The 16,636-nt window shown below is 35.8% G+C and overlaps 1 non-coding gene across 1 annotated transcript; it reads right to left on the reverse strand.

Moving 5' to 3' along the window:
- Window positions 1–16,287: 16,287 nt before the first annotated feature.
- LOC114514538 lies at window positions 16,288–16,417 on the reverse strand. The gene has a single exon (XR_003686075.1). It is a non-coding gene; the product is annotated as a small nucleolar RNA SNORA38 (small nucleolar RNA).
- Between the last annotated feature and the right edge of the window lie 219 nt (window positions 16,418–16,636).

Here is a 16,636-nt window from a genome sequence, read left to right on the forward strand (position 1 = left end):
ATATGTTCTGTATTTCACATTTATATAACTTTTAATCCTCATTTAAAAGTATAACATCCCAAACTAAACATTTAGAGAGAAATTTTTAACATAGAAAAGGCCTTCCCACTATCTATACATTATGACAGGTAGAATTCAAATATTTCAAGCAAATGGTAGAAATTTTAGGAGTGAACAGGTTGAGGCCCATGTCCTTTTTCTTTAGAGACTCAAGGCTGTTGAGCTATGTCCCTAATTGAAATAGTTCCAGGCAAGATCAATAGGCTGGGAATTCATTATCAGTGGTTTTGTGAGGGTGAGAATGCTTGAGGAAAAAGAAAACTTTTTTTTTTGCACTTAAATTTCTAGCTTTGGTGACTGGGGGAATGATGTCCTTAAATGATACAGACACAGACAAATAAGCCCAATAGAAAGTTGGGATGGGAGAGGGCAAATCAGCCTGAAACTCTTTAAATCAAATAGAAGAGGAAAATTGATTGTTTCTGATAAACTTCTGCAGATTTATATCTAGAATGTCAACCGGTATCGTGCCTACTCTGTATTTCTGAAGAAGGTGTGCAGTGAGAGTTCACAAATGCTTTTTGAACACATTTTAGAAATATTTGTGTACATATCCTTTAGTTCTAGAGCTATGAGTATTTTTATCAAGGCAATCCTGTCCTAAAGTGCAGATCTGTGCTGCTCAGTACTGTCAGCTTTCTTGTTCTTCACGTTCTCAATGTGTGCCTTCAACCCGATAAGCTTGTCTTGTAATCACAACAGCTGCTCCATTTGTATTTCATTAATTTCTTATTTGAATGTAAATTCACCTCCCATTCTTAGTGTTGCCTTCTCTCCTTTTCTCTGTTCTTTTTAAAACTCTTCTTGGTTTATTTTTTATTACTCTATTTAATTCTGCTATTAGCTTTGTAGATTTACAAACTGTATATGGTTACAAGGTTTTTTACTATGGTTTTTAGTGACTACCCAGAACTTATAACATATATCCTTGACTTAGCAAAGTTCACTACTTTTCCTACTTCCTGTAGCAGGCACTGATCTTGCACCATTTTAATTTCATTTGCCATCGTCCTGACTTATATTCTACCTTCGTGATGTGTTTTAACTCTATTTCACTACCACGAGTCATTATTAACACAGTACTGAACAGACAATATTCATTCATATTTATAAATATATTTTACCACTTCCAATGCTCTTCTTTCAAACTTGCATCTTCAATCTTTCATCCAGGATTATAGTCCTTCCACCTTAAAAAACACAGTTTTTACTTTTGCTGGTGACAAATCCTCTTCAGTTTGATTTTTCAAAAATGTCATTTTTTTCTATATTCACTTGTTGAACATGTTGGTGGGTCTGGAGTTCCCAGTTGGCAGATACCCACTCTCCCCCTGTGAAGGCACCATTGTGTGTCGTCCAGCCTCCCAGGCCCCTGAAGGGATGTCAGCTGCTGCCCTTCTGTTGGTCCTCTGGAGGGACTATGTATTTGGTCTGCTTTTTTAAACACATTTCTTAAAAAGCCAACATGTTTTAAAACTCTTGAGTGTATGCTTTCTAGTTAATAGTCAATTTGGCAAGAGGAGTACAAAGTTGTTTTTAGTAATTCTTGTCAAGAATCTATCCTGTTTTCAATAAATTAGATTAACCTCAAAATTATGATACCCTGACAAATTTAAAAGACACCCTTGATGCACCAGGTTGATTCCTAACAGCATTTGAGTTCACTGTTGTTCTGGCCACCAGGCTGTGTATTTTTCAATTCTTCTGTATTGTGTTTGTGAAACAAGTTAGAGTAGAGCCTTGTGTTATTCCTATGAACAATTATTATCGCTCATCAAGTCTTCTTGCAAGTGAAATGTGTTAAAGATTTCCTCAATGGAATCAGCCAGATAAATGAAAATGAATGCTTTTCCGTGTGTTTATTACATTCTGGTCATTTTTTATAATTAATTTATCTTAATTAAATATGAACTATTCTCCTATGTCTTCTAGGTAACTGCAGTGGAAGTCTCTGATGACAAAGCATTTAATGTATGAAACATACGGACTACTGAAGAGTATTCGTCACCGTCAATCTGACCAGGACGGGATGGGACGCTGAGGGTGTCGGTGCTGCGGTGCTGGGTGCTGGTCTGTACCCTCAGCCCGCCTGAGTCCTCGCCGCAGGGAACACCCTGCGCATGTGCCTGTGCGTTAGTTTCTCCTAAATATCGAAAAGCTTTTCTGAGAAGTGCACCATAAGCTTTAGCTTCTCTGATGTAAAGGACATGTGAGAGCCAGGTTATTTTGTCACTGCACCGTGGAGTCTCCCAACATGTGTTTCAGTTAAATGCAGAGAGAAAGTATTTATTAAGGTAATTTATTAACACATCTATATATGTTGGTCAAATATAAAGAAAATGGGGGGAGGGTTGATGGGGGAGAGGGGAGGTGGGCAGGGCAAGGGAGAGTAATGGGGGGAAATGGGGACAACTGTAACAGAACAACAATCTCAAAAAAGAACAACAATGTTATAAAAGAAATAAATAACAATAATTATATGGCACAGAACTACAGAATTTGCTCTAATGTAAATTTTGAAGCTCCACCATTCACTATGGTTGTATTCAGTGCTTGACTTTCCCCATACTGAATAATAGGCCCGCCAATTGAATGTTAAATGAATACATAAGAATAATACCATCATATAATTAATATCTATGTATCCTACATGTAAATTAGTTTTCTTTTAAACTCTCAACTTCTCTGAGTCCCTTGATATCCCCCATTGTCAGCTTTATGACAGGTTCCAGAATTTTCCTAAGAGTGATTATTATCTAAACCATTTATTTCACTCCAATAACTGGAATTATCATATTCAGCACATCAATTTCCAGCTGAGAGCTGTCTATACTGATTTTCTTATATTTTTCTTTTCTAAATGACAATCTTTCTTACAACTTCTGTCAATTCAGGGTCATATTCGAAAATGATGTGATTTGAAGGGTTTCTCCAATCTGTTCCTATTTTACCACACATACTGTAGCTTTTTCACAGATAATCAAGTTATCATTGGGTTAGAACGAAGTTCTACCAAATGTAGGGACACATGCTTAGTAGAGTAAGGGTTTAGGGAAGGCTCTTTCTAGAGTCCTTAAATAGTCCTTAAAGGTAAGCTTAAAAACATAACCTTCACTTCCAAAACTGTTTTTGTAGCAAAAGGCCTTCTTAATCCAAAAGAGTAAATGTGGATTTTTGGAGTACAATTTATTTATTGTTTTCAAATAGCCTAATTTTTTCTTCTTATCTATGTGTGGTTTTTAGATTTTGTACACTTGATTCAATTAATTAAATTATACTAATCTAAATAACTTGTTCATGGTGGAGCATCAGTTTAGAAGCATGAATTATCTGGTGAATTTAAGGTTTGTGACTAAGAATTCCCAGCAATATTAATGTTGTACAGAAAAGCAAAGGAGATCACTGACATGCACGTTTTTCAAAGACCAGAGTCATATGATCAATTAACATTTAACTCACAGGAATGTTGGTGCTTAAATTATGTTTAAAAAATTGATCAGGAAATGATGAATCAGATTAAAAAACCTAAGTATGTTTGCAGTCTCTATTAAGCAATTATTGAATATTTCATCTAAATGTTAAGGGCTTTTCTGTGCAATGATTACAAAGTCAGAAAGGTTACTAGTAAACTCTAAGATCTAAAGAAAAATTCCATTAAAACGAAGAAAGATTTCACCGAATTCCTAGATACCTCAACTGAGATTTCACTGAATGAAGGAAACAGTATCACCTTTAACCTCTACCCAATAGAGGTCAGTAGCACCTGCTCCACAGTTGTGACAAAATGTTTCCAGTCATTTGCAAATGTCTCCCAGTGGGGAACACTCTGGGGAAACATTATTTCTAGATAAAAGTCAAGGAAAGTTTCCTAAATGCCTAGCATGTGCTCCAGTTCCATTTGTTAACTTATCTAATAGTAAGATATTTGACACTGTGTATTTTTAACCTGAGCCTACACCTGCATTTTAAAAGAGGGAATTTATCTAGTGTATTGAGTGTAGAACAGTAAAATTGTTCCAATCCTTTCTGCCTGTACCAATTCCTGCTCCGACAACTATCGCCTACCGGGAACATCAATCAAGCCTTCTCCCGTGGCCCTCTGCTTACCACCATACCCAGGTTTCACTTATTCTGCACATTTCAGAAGTGCTCTCCATTCGATGCAATAACTCATCTCCTCAAACACTTTGTACTCACTATCCCACCTTCAGGAATATCTGCTACACTCAGAGTGCTTTCTCCTTGTCATGTCCTCCCTAAGCCCTGAATTTATAACCCTCAGGCAAGATTCATTCTAAACTATGAACAAATGCACTGTTATGTTAGCCAGACTGTAATTTATTTGAGAACATCTGCCATTCAGTATTCAATAATATGCCCTTTGATGCATATCACATATATTAGGAAATTATGTCTTTAATAAAGAAATTAAAGAAATGCATTTTACACTGTGTAATAAAACCCTGTAATGATTTTGTGCTTTCCCATCACTTCATAAATTACAGCCCTATCCTGACTTCTGCTCTAATTCAAAAATGCTCACCCTCAGTGCCATCCTTGCAATTTCACAAGGGAATACCTTTTTCCTGGTGGATGCTCCCTGGGGCTGGGTCTCCTGGCTTGGTTGGCACATTGTGTGGTAGATTTCAGCCCCCACTGACCACGTGAGGATGCCAGGACCTTTGTGGAGGGTAGAAACTGAAGAGCCACAAATAATCTTTTACACCCTTATATAATAGCCAAGGAGAATCCCATCTTGTCATATTAATCTCCATCTTCACCACTTTGTGGGAACTGTGCTATTTGAATAAGGACATATACCATTTACAACCTTTTAAATAGTCCACTTAAGTGAGATTAAGTCCCCAGTTATAAACATTACATAGTATTAATGACTAAAGGAGATTTTAATTCTGCATTAGTTATTAAATAACATTTCTTCATTATCCTAAGAAGTGTATGTGATAGTATATCAAAATGCACTTTATAACTAGGTTATGGAAGCATGTTAGGTCAAGATCTCATCTGTAAGTAGATTTAAAACCATCTCAAACATACTTTCTACCATTGCTTTATTTATTCGTGGACAAAACAAAAGATGCCGTAATCTTCTGGCAATTCTATTAGGTTAGAAAGGATAAAGGCCTTTCAGTGAACTTCCTTCCACATTGGAGAACCTCCAGGTTGCTTCCCCATGCCACTGCTCCAGGCTCCAGCTCCGTGAGGACAGAAGCTTCTCAGTTCAGGACATTGCCCTAAGTATCTCTTCATCTGGCTGTTGGTTAATATCTGTTAATATCCTTGTAATAAATCATTAATCTAGTGAAAAAGAGAAAACATATGTATAACATGCATTATGTATAATGCTCATATGGACTTAAAATCTGCATTTTAAGGCAAAATGGCAAATCAAAATGAAAGAAATTTGGAGTATGATGCCACTTTCTATTTTTAGAAGTGGCAGTTAGTAAGTCAAGTGGCTTGACCGTAGCTGAATTTTATCCTGCTCAACACGCAACAGTCTCACTGGTGTTAAAGGTGTTCCCATTGTGATGTACTTTAGGTGATCAGAATTGTCAGCTCTAAAAATATCCCTGGTTCAACTGTAAAAAGCTGTGCTCCAAAGGGACACCCATTGTGACCACGTAGTCCCTTTTTGTGTAGGTTTGTATTTGCTTCAAGTATAAAACATCTGCTGAAATCTAGCTCTTTCAAATGGCTCTTCTGAACATTTGCCAGTACCTGCTAACGCCTGCCCTGTGCGACTACAGTAACAGCCCTTTAATGCAAAAGTGCTCCTCTGAGTAGAAAAAATGGTTGGATTTATTGCTAATTTGAAAATTTATAATTCCATACATTTGAACAATTTAATAGTTTAAAAGTTCACTTCTAGTTACCGTGACTTGTTAAGTAACTGGCACTTCCCTTGAACTGGTGGCCCTGATGAAGAATTCTTAGTCATTCACAGGCACTTCAGGGTGTCAGTAAAGAACAACACTACTGGCAAAGGACAGTGGTATTAGCAGGCAGCCCGGTCACCTCCTGTAACATCCAGACTGGATCATGTATGGATAACAAATGCCTCCTTACCTTTTTAATTTAAGAGCTGACCAGGCTATCTATGCCTCTTTTGGGGGGTACTAGTCCCCCCACATGTCTTTATGTGGTTAGAGCTTCCTAATTATAGGAAGCCAGAGACAGAGCATAAAAGTAGAGAAGAGGGTCCAGAGACCACCAATGCCCTTCTCCAGTTGCATCTATATCAACCCTACATACCTCTCAAGGGAAGGTCTACTGTCTACTACAATAATCCCATCAGATTCTTAAGAATTTTATTTTTGTCCATGAACTTCATCTAAAATCTGTGTTTTAGGGTAAACTGAATGAAGAGAATTTCTTAAATTTATTGGATAGTGAAAGAAAGAGACTGTCTAAAATGTATATACAATAGTAGACTGGAATGTGCATGTGTGAACAATGACGACTTCATTGTACCAGTCAGTGGGGGCAGTAGATGCCATTGAGTGAGCATGTGTACTGTGGGACCATCACATTCAAAATGAATGATCGAGTAGAGCAATGAGTCTGCATTGAATTTTGCGTTAAGCTTGAACAGCCCTCCACAGAAATTATTCGGATGATTCAGAAGGCTGTAGCTATGGGCAACTGGTGATTGACAGCTTCATAATGACAACTCACCCACTCATACATCATGTCTCATGGAAAGTTTTTTGGTGAAACATCAAATCACCCAGGTGACTCAGCAGCCCTACAGCCCAGATTTGGCACCTTGTGACTTCTGGCTTTTTTGTAAACTAAAATCACTTTTGAAAGGGAAGAGATTTCAGACCATCGATGAGCTTCAGGAAAATATGATGGGGCAGCTGATAGCAATTGGAAGGACTGTGTGAGGTCCCAAGGTGCCTACTTTGAAGGTGACTGAGTTGTCATTGTTTTATGTACAGTTTTCTTGTATCTTGTATGTTCTTCAATAAATGTCTCTATTTTTCATATGACATGGCTGGAATCCTTCTGGACTATATATAAAACTTTTCAACAGTTGGGTCAGTATTTTTTAATAGGTCAGCAAAAATTTGTTATATGTGCAATCTATCAAAGTTATATATTCATATATTATTGTCTGTGCAGCAGTATTATCGGTTTGCCATACATTAACTTGGACATGCAAAATGGTATTGTAACCTGTTTAAAGTGGTTAAGAAAACACTTTAAACATACACATATGAAACATTAAATTGCCTAAAGTGTAACTCTGAGAAAAACAACTGTCCAAATACTCTGACCAAAATTAACTGAAATGTGCTAATGCAGCCTTACATGTCTATGATTTGTTGGTGAGGGCGAAAATGTGGAACACTAACGTTAATTGATGAAACCTCCTTGAGGAATGAACAATTTGACAATACTTAATAAAGGTGAAAATGCAATCACCATGAGACTAAGCAACTTAGCGGCGCGGCTAGAAAAATGCTTTCACGTTTGCCTAAGGAGACACATCCACACATCTTAACTGGAGCACTGGTCTTTTTAGAGCAGAGTAGGGAATCTGCATTTCCTTCTCAGGTATTAGAGTTGTTATAAATATTTTTGAATAATGAAGTATTCTATGGCTGCAAAAAGGAATAAATTGGACCTATATGTACTAACATGGATGAAAACTAAAATGTGAAGTTAAGTTAAAATATTGCAAAAAGATATGTACATCATCATACACTTTATGTGAGTTTTAAAAGCACAGAACAATAGTATGAACTGTTAATAGTAATAGGAGTTACAAAATGATGTCGAGCAATTACCGGCACCATTTTCTGGCAGTAATTACCACTAAGGAAGAAAGGAAGGCGTGGGGGCACTTTATGTATGTATGCTATATGAAACATGCCAAAGAATCCACAATAATGCCTTCTCTTGGGGAAAATTATGAGTGAATGCTGTGTCCTTCATTATAGTTTTCTGGAGTTTTTTTGGCATTTTAATGATACATAATTTTAATAATAAATGTATTTGCTAAAAATAATTTACATTATTTTTATTAGATCATATCTATAGCCATCCTTTACTATACTCAAATAATTTTATTAAGGTGTTTTAAAAATGAAACATATATACTTAGAAATATATATATTGGCACCAATATATGAAATACTATTAATGTTTGCATTTGTCACAAAATGTTCAGAAGCTATGCATTGATGAGTTATTGTTATCACATATTCACTTGTTTCTGTTCATCTCTGCCAACTCTTCAGAAATAGCCATGAAGAGTGGTTATCTCAGCATTAGTCAAATATGAAGTTCAAATCTGCCATATATCATTATATTATAGTTTAGAAAATCAAAGCAAGAAGTTGAGATGTGCCCAAAGTCATGTCAAGAATAACAAGTCAAGTTTTAATACCTGTGCATTTAGAAAAGTGTAGTCAGGGTAGACACACCTAGTAATATAGCATGGCTCTGACCCTCGGCCCCTGTGAGACTTTGCAAATACTGAGAGTCTTGGCCAGGTGCAGTTTCTTCCGCTGAGCTTCAGGCTGCATCTCTGCACTGTCTACGTGTTTCATGTAATTTTTCCTCACTTAATTTCTTAGCAACTCTGAGAGGAGATCTTATTACCACCATTTGATACTCAGGGAAACATATGTTCACCAGGCTAAGGTCCCCAAGTTGCAAAGTGTCCTCCCAGTTAACACTTCAACCATGTTTTCTGACACTCCACCTTCCACTCTCATAGTCAAGACACTTAGTCTATTGAATGCATTATAAGTTTTGTGTAAAGACAATAAAAGGAGTTTTCAAAAATAAGAACTTTAAAGCATACAATAATTATAGCTTATCAACAGTAACAAGCTATTAACTCAAATGTAATCTAATAACAACCAGATAAAATCAGCCAAATCCCAGGCAAAGCAGACAGACTGTAGTTAGAATGGCATCTTCTTCACTCACCTCCCATAGGAGCCCTTAAAATGAAAGCAATGTTTTCATGTCTTGATCATTTACTTAATACCATCTAATTTGTTTTTCCCACCTCCTCATCATCTTCCCTCTCTTTAGGTTCCCCCACTACCATTAATGTTTCTTTGGAGATGTGGCTGGTGAGGGAATTACACTTAGAAAATAAAAAAACTCTAGCTACAAATTATTTTGCCTGGTTCATAAAGCTGACTCTGGGTCATACAAATAAAAGGGTCAAAGTGCATGAGCACACAAGGACTGAGTCACAAGCACTGGGGTTGTTTCAAGGACATGATCTGTAACTGTGCTGAATAGCAAACACTAGGGGAAAACCCAAATGACTGTGTTAACATTTTTAATGAATGAATGTGATCTTAAGGTTTTCTTTGTAGAAACATATGCCCTTAACACTTGTAAAATTATACACCTTCCAAAATCACCATAGCACATTTCATGTCTGTATTTTAAGAACTCTTTACTTTGTGTTTTGCCTCCTAGAATCTTTGAATTTTTAAAAATGAGATCAATATGTCTCTGTGGAATAGAGCTTCATTCTTAAATATTTTTTTATAATTTCTAAGTAACAAATTTCACTTTAGGGTAGACATAGCGATGAATTTCATGTTCTAGAGAATATTGCTAATTTAAGATCTCTGCACACTGAAGTTATTTATTGACTTTATTTAACCCTTAGGATCCAATTTAAAATGAAATCTTCTCTTCTAATAAAGGTATAGGAATATTTTTATAATAAAGGGAACATGGTAGAACATACCCAAATATTATTTCATTTTTAACTTCTCATTTCTTTCCTAATTCTCTCATCTAGTATTTCTTTTGTTTTGGGCAGAAATGGGCCCAGTTCCCATTATAAAGGTCTTGGAAAAATTATAATTAACATAGGGAACTCATCCTATTCCTGAGGTTCAATCATGGTTTCTCTGGGCTTCAATAATTCTCAAAAAGATGATAAATTTAAGAAAAGGCAGCACATTTGGGGAACTTGGGACTGAAGTTATTTCTAGGACAGGAGGCAAGTCCTTTGATCTCTCTTCATAATGAAACTTAGTATTTGAGTGTGGAATCAAAATTTTTCCACAATTTATTTTATTTATGCTGATTTAACAAGGACTATATAGGCACTGTGCTAAGTGCTTTATGAATAAGAACAAGCTTGCTTGTCACTTTTTGAGGTAGGCACTAAGATATCCCCACTTTACAGATTAAAAACATGAGAAGCAGAAGGGTGGGGTCTTTAACCACTAGGTCACACAACTCATTAAAATCAAACCGGGCATTCTTCCCTTGGAACATCTGCCCATGACCACTTGCAGTCCTGAGACAGACACAGAATCTTATTGGCGCTTCTGATGCACAATGGTGTCTGCCATATTGGAATAGTTGTTGGGATAAGGAAAATAAAGTACGCCCTATATTTAACCTTTTTTAACTTTTACTTAATGTTGTCCCACTTATGAAAGGGACAGCTCCTCATCTACTAAGTATATATGGTCACCTGCCCTTCAGTCTTTTTGGACTATAACTTCTTTAACCCTCTCATCCTTCATCATGATCAGAGCTTAGGGAAAATGATGCCTGTTCTTCTACAATGTGCTCAAAATTATGACTCACTTTGCACTTATTTCTGCTATCCAGTATTAGTTCTATTCATTTCATTTTTTTTTTTTTTTTGCTCTCCAAGTCTCCCTCCATCTATAATGACTTTCTCTGGCTTAAAGACAACTTTAAATACCAATGCTTGGTTCCTTCTTCCTTCAAAAATGATTGATTTTTCCTGACGAAAGCCTACAACCCATCTAGTTTCACTTTTTATTGCTATTTTTAGTGCCAATTCTAGTGAAGACAATAAGCTACATGAAGAAGACTTATCTTTGAGACCTTTCACCCTGACCAAAATCCCAGTTTTCCAGTAAACCTAATACCCTAAACCTGACCCTCTTTCTCCTGATCATCCCATCTTATCTGTTGTCTGACCTTGTCTGGCCCATTCTTTTTCTAGCATGATCTCAAACTCATCCAAGAAACTAATCTCATGCATGTGTAAACACTGGTAAAACTTAACACCCCTTCCAATCCAAGTAGATCTTTCCTTCTTTTCTCTGAATAATTTCATAAATATTCAAAGTTAGAAAATTCTGATATACTTCAAGGCATTGTCCTCATCTTTTGATGTATATTTAGTTACTAATCCACAAGAATGTACATTTAAAATCTCTCTCTATCCTATTTCCAGATTTTATTGTATCTCTCCTGCCATATTGCAATGGTTTTTAACTGACTTGTCATAACCCAACCATTTAACATTTTAACAAGTATTTTCAATGCCTCCTCATGCATGAATCCAAACATGGTTGCAGTAAAACAAAGTCAAATCACACATTGTTTCTCCCCTTTACCAAGCTTGATGGCCTGATTATGTGTGTGTGTGCACTCATCCTTCAACATGGCAGTCACATTAACCCTCCTAAAGCATAAAATTGATTATTATATCCCCCTGACTAAAGCGTTAACCCACACGTATACCATCAACTAGTCCTTGACAGCACTGCCAAGATGCAATTAGGAAAAGGACAGCCCATTCAATAAATAGTGTTGGGAAAACTGAACAGCCATATACAAAAGAATAAAATTGGATCCTTGGCTTACACCTAACACAGCAATCAACTCAAAATGGATTAAAGACTTAAATGTAAGGCCTGAAAGCACAAAACTTCTACAAGAAAACACAAGGGGGAAAACTGTGTAACACTGGACTTTATAAGGATTTTTTTGGATTTGACACCAAAAGCACAAGTCATAAATAAATAAATAAATAAATAAATAAGGGGGACTATGTTAAACTAAAATGTTTTTCTGCAAAGCAAAGGAAATAATCAATGGAGTGAAAAGACAATCTCTAAAATTGGAGAAAACACTCACAACTGTATTCCTGATTAGGTATTAATATCTGAAATGTATAAGAAACTCATACAACTCAATAGCAAAAAAAAAGCCTCATTTAAATGATATAAGTAGACATTTTTACAAAAAATACAAATAATAAATAGGTATGTGAAAAGTGTTCAACAGCACTAATTAATCATCAGGGAAATACAAATCAAAACCCTAATGGGATATCACCTCACCTCACACTTGTTAGAGTTGCTAATACCCAAAAGTCAAAAGGTAAGTTTGAGGTTGTGGAGAAAAGGAAACTCTTATATGCTGTTGGTGCAGCACCCTTTTAGCTTTCCAGGAGACCTGATTGCACTAGGGACGATGAAAATGCAGGGGTAGCATTACTAGCCAGCATAGTGAAGGGCTCACCTTCATTGTTCTTTGTCTAATGTTTTCATGTGGCGCTTTGTGGGAAAATTGCCAGTGGCCTATATTTTTAGGTTTCCTTAATTACTGATACTGAATTCCCTATAAAGTCTCTTCTTTTTTTTTCATTTTGCACTCCCTGGCCCTCTGCCACATTCATCTTTTAAAATTCTGTGCAAATGTTGGCTTGCATTATGTGTATAAAATCCCAAGAAAAAACTTCTTTGACTTGAAGTACTCACATAATCACAAATAAAATTTTACACATCTCCCTATGAGAAAATGTAGATCAAAGTTGCTGTCATATATGTGTGGATATGAGGCCAGTTTTACATACATCCTTTTATAGACAACCAAACGATCTCTACCTCCCATCCCCTGCAGGTACACACACCTGTGCATGCATATACATAACCTACACACATGTACACAGAGGAGACTTGGATTTTACTTATGAACTAAAAGTACTAAGGATCGTGTAACACATGCCAGGTAACTTACCATTTATCTTCCATTCTTGGATTATAGGTGGGTAAATCACAAGGATCTCTTTAACCCCATGAAGACACTCACGTGTCATTAAGAGTGTATTTTTCTAAACTATTATAATTGCAAGTCATTAATAGAGACAATACCATTTAGTAAGATTTACCTTTTTTTGGTGGTACTTTTAAAAATTATTAACTATCTTTGAGAATAACCAGGTATATGTACAATGATAAAAAAAGACACTGTAAACCCGTATTTATGAGAATAACAGGCCAGTTGTAATTTTTGGTTGTGGAACCAAATGAGTAGTTCCTTGCTGATTCAAACCAGCCTTAAGTGTCTGGCACTAGGGTTTAGAGATAATCACAGAGAGAGATTTTTCTCATTAATTTGACAGAGTCTTTGCAACCAAGAGGAGTAATACAGCCCGATCTTCCCACATTATTGGAAAAAACTGCTGTTCAGAGATTCAGGTGACTCAGTTCAACTGGAACTAAACTAGGGTTTCTGATGTTCTTTTCCATGACCAGTCAGTAATGTTTACAAGACAAAGTCAAATATACATTTAGACTAATTCATATGCATTTCTATGCTCTGCATAATTATTAAGTAATTTTGTGAATGTTTCTGATGTACATACACTGAGTTTTCTGTAAGTGTGACTAGAGGTTTACTCTGTAATTTACTACCAAAATAGTATATGACTTGCATTTTTCTCCTTTGTAAAATTTATCCAATCAAATATGGATAGTGAAATGTCAATCAGATTCTAAAACAGACATCTCCTCTCTAAATTTTTAAGTATTATCTCTGCAGAGCAGAAGATGTTTAGTTTTATGAAGCTAAATGTCTTGGTTATAAATATATTACTAAAATAATTTTAACTTCACATACTTAAAAAATAAGTTGTACTTACAATTCAGTGAGTCATTTGCCTTGCAGGTAGAAAAAATAATGTTGGTGATTGCTTTGTGAAAATTAGAAAGGAAATAAACTCAAGTTTTAAAAAACTAAGTGCACTAAACAAAGAAACACAAAACCAAAATTTAATTATCAAAATAAGTGAAGTATAGACATATGATGAGAGAAAAGTGTTTCATACATGTGTGATCCAGTTGCATTGCTTTAGAGTGTTATGTAAACTTTTAACAGGGGAAAGTTTTAAATGATATTATACTAGTTTCATATAGATGCTTTAAGAGATTTCCACAAACTTAGTGGCTTAAAACACACAAATTTATTGTGTTACACTTCCCAAGGCCAGAAGTCTGAAATCAGTCTCACTGAGTTAAAGTCAAGGTCTTAACAAAGCTTGTTGTGTCTAGAGGCTCAAGACAAAAATATGGAGCTTCTTTCTTTCATTTCTAGAGTCTGCCCGTGTTCCTTGGCTTCTGGCTGCACCCCTCCATCTCTGTGTCCACAGTCACATGGTCTTCTACTCTGTTGTATTCAGATCTTCCCCTGGCTTTCTCTTTTAAGCACACTTGTGATTGCATTTAGAATCTACTTGGATAATCCAGGATAATCTCATCTGAAGACACTCTATCACACCTACAAAGTTCCCTTGTGGTATAGTGTAACAGGTGTCAGAGATTAGGGCATGGATATTTTGGGGGCTATTATTTAGTCTACCACAGAAATGCTGGGATTATTCTTGATAAACGGGTTAACAAATGCAGTTAGAATTTCCTTAAATCTCTAGACTAGTAGGGCATTAAACCTCTCTGTCACCATCAGTCCTCAATAGAATTGGTAATGTTGGAAAATCTCTCCTTAGGTTATGTCAGTAATTAATTGAACCTGTACCATCACTAGAAACAAGTTTTGCTCAGAAAATGGATTATTTCTCTGTGAATCTTTTTTTCTAGACAAGACCTGGAGAGGGAATTTAAACTATATTGATCCTTGAAGCTCTTCATTAGTGAATTCATTATTGGCATGTAGCCATCCCCTTATTGAGAAAATAAGCCCTAAATGCTGGACAAAAAGTAGCCAAATGATAACAAAGACTCAGAGATAAACTAGGCTTTGGATAAATAGATCAATGGCAGATGCCTGATTACTTAGCTTTATTTTAATTGAAGCATCACCTAATTATGTTTATTGCATATATATATATATATATATATATATATACTATAAAGTGAAGCAAGTATTTGAATATTTGGAAAAATTACATGGCAAACTAAGCTTTTCGATAAATATAAGTGATTATTTCCAGAGCAAAATAGTTGTTTGATTAATAACAGTTTTTACTAAATTTGCTACATCTCCTCACTTTCTCATGTAGGCACAGTTTTAGCAAGGTACATTAAACTTTTCCCCAATAGACAAGAGGTGCACATTTACAGATGCAAAATCAGTATAAAGTACTTTTTGAAGCTGCCTATGCAGCGACCCTGCGTAGCACCTGCAAAACAACTGCATGTGGTGGAACTGGGGGCTGATCCACTAAACACCCATAGATGCTTGAAAGAAGAAAAGGAGAAAGAGGAAGAAAGCAAACAGGGGCAAGAGAAGAGTGGGGGAAGGAAGGGAAGGAAAAGATAAAGGAAGGGAAGGGAAGAGAAGGAATACTCACGATTATGAAATTAATTAAATTGAAATCCTCCAAAAACACATTCATCTGACTCGTTCAAAATAACAAAAAAAAAAGATAGCATCTTTAATGACTTTAGGCAGCCAAATCCCCAGAAAAGAATGGCTTTTTCCTTTTTCTGCAAGGATGGTAGACAACACTCTCTACTGATTAAGTAGAGAGGCATGATTCACATTTATCCATATGCCATGTTAATGTGGGGCATGAATCCATCCAAAATGTTCAGGTGAATCATTTCTGTTCATTTCCTATAAGAAACATGTGCTCTATCAACACTTATATAACAGACGTATTTTTTTCAATTATATAATCAAAGGTAAAAATAGAACACTTTCAATCACTTAAAAGTAAAAAAGTTTTTAAAGAGTAATAAATACAGGTTTTGCAGTTAACATTTTCCTCACGCACATCACTTTATCAAAATACATAGGCATCATATTAATTTAGACACAAAAAATGGTGAGTCATTTTCTTGCCTACATCTGTAATCTTAAATGTCTGGTTTTAATTAATTGTAAATGCCCACAATGTTCTAAATCATAAGAGAAACGTGTGAAATTTATATCATAGCAAAGGTACCACACGATCTCAATGCTCAAAACAATTATTGCCAAAAATATTAATAACATGATAGGTTGTTCTTCAAAGGATTTCATTTTTCACTAACTTAAAAAGTGAAATATAAAAAAATTTAAATGTGGAAAAATAATACATAATTATGAACTCCCACAGTATTATAAGCAGATGTATACCCTACTTCTGGGTTTCCTTCAGTGAATCACTACAAACAACTAAATTCCACACTTTTTTTTCTTGTTCTTTGTTTTCCCTTCTTCTCTCTATGTGGGATGGTTGATCTTGAGCCTGCAGGGAGCAAGCTGGCCCCAGACCTCCCCAGTCCACACTTCTGTGCCTCCAATTCTTACGTGTCCAAAGACAGGGAACCACAGACACGCCTTCGTAGGAGGATTAAATTCCACACATTTTAGAGTTCAATTTGTTATACCTTAATTTAGGAAAGAAATAGGGCAAGTTCCCCTAGAAATCAACAACTGCACAATAAATATGAGCAGAATTATATTTTACCCTTTTGTTTCCCCATTTGTGTTGAATATTGCAAATGTCCTTGAAGATGCCATGATCAAATTTCCGTCCCAAAGAGCCTGGTACAACCTCCGTTTAATCCTA

The sequence above is a fragment of the Phyllostomus discolor genome, chromosome 3, assembly GCF_004126475.2.
Source record: "Phyllostomus discolor isolate MPI-MPIP mPhyDis1 chromosome 3, mPhyDis1.pri.v3, whole genome shotgun sequence".
Lineage (NCBI taxonomy): Eukaryota > Metazoa > Chordata > Mammalia > Chiroptera > Phyllostomidae > Phyllostomus > Phyllostomus discolor.